This window comes from Amphiprion ocellaris, chromosome 17 (genome assembly GCF_022539595.1).
Source record: "Amphiprion ocellaris isolate individual 3 ecotype Okinawa chromosome 17, ASM2253959v1, whole genome shotgun sequence".
Lineage (NCBI taxonomy): Eukaryota > Metazoa > Chordata > Actinopteri > Pomacentridae > Amphiprion > Amphiprion ocellaris.
Genome location: NC_072782.1, coordinates 9,433,189 through 9,439,619, shown reverse-complemented (window position 1 = coordinate 9,439,619; position 6,431 = coordinate 9,433,189).

The window sequence follows — 6,431 nt, the reverse complement described above, 5'->3', positions numbered from 1 at the left end:
TCATATTTACAATATGCAGATGAAGCAGGAGCATCGCGGAGGTTTGGCACAGGCCGAAGTGAACACAGTGGCTCACTGGTGGCCGCTGGAGCGGAAGTGATGAGGCCATTTCTGAGCTTGAATGGCACAAGTCAGATGGAAGGAAAACCAATTGGCCACATATGTATATTTCACTGCTCAGCATGGGGTCTCCGTGCTTGGAGAACAGAGGAGGGAGGCAGAAGCATTTTAAAGACAAAGACCAAGTATTATTTGATCCATTTCTATCTTTTTTTTTTTTTATTTGTGCACTTGATGTTTTTAAAAAGTCATGAAGAAAGAGGTAAACATTGTGCACTTAATGCTTTAATACTATCTAGATGGATTGTGTATGCTGATCAAGCTGTATGTCGCCTTAACAGCACCTTTTCTAAATCCACCAACAATGTGAACAAATGCACATAAATTTGCACATTTATCAGCCATAAAGCAATTGACAAACAGACTCGAAACTCTAACAACTCATTCCGAAGTGCTGTCAAACTGATAAGATGGATAAATACACCAGAACAGTTGTTATCATTAGGCCATGTTTCACAGAGAATATACCCAGACATGTTCAGACTTTTACCTCCCATGTTCATTATTTTGTGACATATTTCATGCATAATATACTTGTATGTGTTATTATGATTCCAATATATATTAAAAGTTATAATACCTTAAGTATACACCATTATGTATTGAGCACTCCACATTTCATCTCCTAGAAAGCATCAAATTATACCTTGTGATCTTTCATCAACCCTTCAAGCCATCCTTACACAGTTTCTAAGCCTTCTTTTCACACACATTCAATACAATCAAAGCATCGGTGGTTATTAGGATATTCAACTTTAAGTACTACACATACATATACTACTCATCAATTCACATAGCATTTGCCAGGATTACATCATCATTCACTTTCAGCACATCGTACTCAAAGAACATTACACTACGTAACTTGCAGCAGAAAAGGCAAATATTTGATTTCCCGGAATGAGAAGCTTTTAATTCACAGTTAGCAATTGCCTTGTTGAAATATAAAGAACATGAAGTAATTTTTCACTCATTTTCCAACTAATATTGCTTTATTATTCAAGTTGAATAATTTTAAGTGGTTTCCCTGAACACGAAAAGTTTTGAGGACAAGTTCCAACTCCTTAATACGGTAAACAAATGGGGGCTTTTCTTTCTCCTCCTTTAAGAATAGTGAGGCTGTGCTGGAGATTTGTATATTCTTAGGTGTTAAAATGATTTCACCTGCATTATGCTTGACTCTATATGTCATTCTTAACAGCTGTTTTTTCTGCCTTTTCCACAATCCCTGCTGCTGAAAGGTGTCAGTCCTCCATCCAAGTGCAGTGTATGCTGTGGGCCTCCCGTTAGAGTCCGCAGGCAAAGGAGACCCCCTGTCAGGTCTAATGGGCAATGAGAAATACTCGGACCCTTTCAGTCCTGCGAGAGCCCCTCAGCCCCCACTCAATTACACGGCAGGCGTCTCAGTCTTTGCCTGGTCAATTACCAGCCAGCCCCTGCATTTACTGTCCTGCACACACAGGTTGCAAGATAATCAGTGTCCAAAATTGCCCGGTTTAGAATGGAGGGATGGATGGAGAGGTATTCAGATTAGTCAGTCAAGCTGAAGGGGAGACAGGAGGGATGGGGACAGCTATCAATCTCAATCTGGCTTCAGCGGTTGGAGGGGGAGGATTGCGGTGACCTTTCAACTTAGTTTCTGGAATGATACGATCCAGTGGAATTTTTTAGCAATGTCATAGCTGTCGTGTTTGTTTCAGGGATAGTAAGATGGCTTCTTTGTACGTGAGCTCCACTCTCGGCTTCACATCATTGTTGTGTATACGTGTGTGTATCCATTTAGCCTTATCACTCATCTACCTCGTTTCATATTCCGTCCAGCTTCCCCTCCCTCCTGCCTACCTGCTACCTGTCCAGCCAGCCAGGTATGACAACTGGCTGACACCTGACCAAGGGAATTAATCATCCTTGACCCTGAACCAATTATCCCTCATTACCCACTCGGTGTCGACCTCTCAGGGGAGAGCTGTGTAACAATAGCGCAACATGAAAGTCGGCGGCGTCACAGGACCGAGCCTTAATGGACGCTGCTGTGCGACTCCTCCAGGTCGACTAACCTTCAAGTCCTTGTCACTCTCCGACAGCGCAACATACAAAGGAGGCCATTGTTCACGATGAGAGTCCGTGACCTCTTGAGTTGAAGTGCACAGAGCTGCTGGCAATGAGGCTGCCATGATAGAAATTTATCATTTGGGAAGGTTTGAAATGAAAATTAAGTACAAAATAGTTTTTGGTGCCACTGTATTTGTAAATGTGTCCCAGGCACAGCAGATGCAAACAAGAGAAGTGCAGTGCTCCGCCAAGGCTGCTCAGTCGTTGTATCATTTGCGACGGTTCAAATCTTGAAAGAAGTCGTGGCAGAAATCATGACAGCACAGAATGTGGCCTTTTAATATAGATGTACCCACAAACAAAATGACCTTGTGCTGAGCACAGACGTGTGTTATGCATGTGTACGTTATGTACGGATACCGAATGTGCAACCTAAATATGTAGTGGGCAGTGGGAATTGATGGGACTCGAAAACACCCCCACAATTTAATCAATTGTTCCTTGTATCATTTCAGATGGATAAGGCTTGGTCAATTTGTAGTTGGATCACAATCATGTGTTCGTCAGCAGGCAGCTGACATAGTGTTCACGTGTTGTCATAGTTACAGTGACGCCGTGCCGCTATCTCACAATGATACAAAAATCTTTAACAAATCCGTGGATCCAGACTATAAGCCATATCACTGCCAAAATCTAAGCAGTTGGTCCTTGTGTCATTTCTGACCTTCCCTGAAAATTTCATCCAAATTCGTTGGTCTGCTTTTGAGTAATGTTGCCCACAGACAGACAGACAGACAGACAAACGCACGCCGATCGTCACATAACTCCGCCGTTCCTTGGCAAAGTAATTAGCTGCTAGCTAACTATGGACCAATCACTTTTAAATGTGTGCCGTCCCTGAAAATATAAACTAAATGAACTAAACTTACTACAGCGATTATAAACTCTTTCTAAGACCAACACTTGAGGTGCCAGAATGTAGAAGTCTTTTTAGCTGAATGTCATTTGGTAATAAATTAGCTACAAATGTTTTCATGTATTGATAAATGCTCATTGGTGTCACTACTATGTAATAAAATATAATTAATAGTGTTAAAAAGTCATTAAGGAAGGGTTTAAACTCTATTTTTCAAGGCAGAAGATGTGGAAATTTAAAACACTGTAAATAAGTCAACAGATCTTTTCTGGCACAACACAAAATTTCTTCTAATAGTTGATGTATACATATTAAAAATAATAAATAATTGATAACCCATTAACAAGGCATGTCATCTTTGCTTTATATTGGCCATTATGTGTGTTAATCTGCAGTTACTTACCTATATCTCTAATATTTCCTTTGTCATGAGGTCATGTTCAGTATCCCCTTTTAAGTAACTGCTTTGAGCAACTCATTAGTAGCACAATATGTTCAATAGAAGAGCAACTTTTTTTATCTTGCTTTTTGCTTCACTGTATTATGCATCTTGTGAGGCAAAAACCAAAGAGAAATTTTAAAACAGGCTCAGTGCAAATAAGAATTACTGTTGCAGTTTTCCTCTCATCTTTTCAGGAAATGCAAACACAGCTTTCCCCTTAATTTAAAGTGCTTCCTTAACATCTCAAGTGTGCAGTATTTCAATTAAATTTAAAACTCATATCCCAGCAATTTTGGAATTGACAGGTTTTCATGTCATCAGCAGTGATATTCATTTACGGGCAAAAAAAGAAATAATTAGCCGAACAAAGCTCACGTGAATGCCTGCTGTCTTCTAGCCGTCTGAATATTTTGTGGTCATTTAATCTGTGCTCGTCATCTACCTGTCAGACTGGAGAAGGCTCCCATGTTCGCTGACCTCTCCTCTTAAAACACAATGAGATGGGAACAATGACCATAGAGGGTTAATTACCACCAATTAGAGGCCAAAGTGGCTCTCCTTCACTATAGTTGTGTGTAACCTAAGCTCAGTCGGCCGTGTGGAGGCTCTGATAGTGTCTGTCCTGCTGTCTCTGCTGAGTCTTTCCTTTACCTGCCTCCAGGGTAACACACAGTGGAGCGTAGAGGCGACGTAGTAGAAAAAATAATCCTTTTCTGGTTATTAAATTTCACCGTTTTACCTCGTATTACTGCATGTTTTCTGTTCACATCTCATTTTCTCTTACTTTTCTTACCAGTCGCACCATGTTTTATTCCTACCTGCATTAAGAGCGCTCAGTTACATCTCAGTAAATGGCCAATCGCTTCATGTGCTTCAATGTTTCACTTAATGCTACTTTACATAGCAGGTAAGGGGTTAATGGACTGGTCCCCGGAGGTTTGTGCAGAAAGCTAATGGGCCTGGCAAAGATGATGAGGTCACTCTCTTACTGCAGAAACAATGGGAGATTTACAGGCCGGGCAACTGTGCCAAATCTACCAGCTTACTATTAATATATTATTTATATTTAGACTTTTTATATTCAATAGCTTAATGGAGTAGGATGCAAGGATGTGAACTTGTTTTGGTGAACATTTCTTGATATGACGGCTGAGTGTGAGTGATAAAACACAAGAAAAAAAGCAAAGAGGCCGCTTTGAATCAGCTGAGAGGGGAGCTGAAGTTTCTGGCACCTGTTGTATTAATTTGTTAATGAATTCTGTGGCTCACATACTGGGCATAAATACCACTTGTGAGCTCTAATAGCTCAGATGTGGTCTTCATTCATACTCCTGAAACTCGATCTCCTGCTGCAACATCAAGAGACCATCTGTGAGGAACCGGCAGAATAAAGCAGGATCCACTTTGCCTTCTAGGCTGGATAACATCCATGGTTCCTGTGTTTATGTGTGAGTGTGTGTGTGTGTGTGTGTGTGTGTGTGTGTGTGTGTGTGTGTGTGTGTGTGTGTGTGTGTGTGTGTGTGTGTGTGTGTGTGTGTGTGTGTGTGTGTGTGTGTGTGTGTGTGTGTGTGTGTGTGTGTGTGTGTGTGTGTGTGTGTGTGTGGGTGTGTGTGTGTGTGTGTGTGTGTGGTGTTTTTACCTCGATGTCGAAGCCTATTTTCTGGTGTCAAAGGACACCCATACAGTGATGTGCTGAACATCTATAGACAGATGGGGCCATTACGGTCAAAGCCCCTGGCTTTGTTTGTCCTGAGCCGGTGATGAAATATTGATGGAAAAATAGAAATATTTTGCCTGCTGCTCACTGTTGCCTGTCTAAAAGGGTTAATGAGTGTGAGGACTTCCCTGTCTCCTGTTACAACAAAATGCAGATCAACTGCCGGCTAACATTGACCAGACTGGAGTCTTCAGGCTCTATGGGGCTAAAGAGAATCGATAACCTTTTTTGAATGCCGGATTAAGTTTCCCTGCTATAATTGCTCATGTAGCTGAATCCATGCCTGTATTGAGATGCATCTGACTAACTTCTGACATGTTATATCCTTATTAAGATCAGAATAGTTTGACATTTTTGAAGACTTGCTTTCTTGCTGAGTCATACAAAAAGATAAACTCAGATCTGTCTGGTAAATATGAGGGTCAGTCTGTAATTGCAAGGACTTTTTGTATCATAGTTGACATTTTTGCTGTTTTCAGGCCTAAAATCAACATGGCCGCCTAAAACCAAACACCACATGGCATTTTTACAGAAAGATTCTTCTAAAAAAAAATAGATACACAATTGGGTAAAATTGAAAGTTATTTATAAAGATATTGTAGTAAACCTGTTGACATGCAATAAATCCACGCTTGATTCACACACTACATTAAATAACTCAAAGCCTTGGAGTCTTGCCAGTCTTTTCTTCAGGAGGAAATGACATCATGTGGAGCAGGTCATGTGATCTGGAATTAACACACTTCCTTGAGAGATGTTTTTGTAATGGATAACTTAGTTGAAAGTGATTTGATTTGATTAAAAATACATTCAATAATTTTTTTTTTTACTTTTCTGTCACCTCATAGTTACTTTAAGCTGATCTAATTACTAATTCTTACATATATTCTGCACACATTGCTTCTTTTTTTTCATTATCTGGTGCTTCGGTATCTATTATATGTCTACCTAACAGGTTATTCCTGCAGCCCTGTGTGTTGCCTCCAAACCCACCGAGAGCCTTTGACCTGCTGAAAGTCCTGCATATGTATAAATGTTAAACATGACTTCTGTTTCATTGAATCAAAGTCTATGAAAGTTATCAAAAAATAAGAAAAAAAGGGCACCATTACACCGCCATCCACTTCCCAGAACCCCCTGGTGCAGCACCAATTGATCTCAAATCAATAGGTTTATCTCGTCGT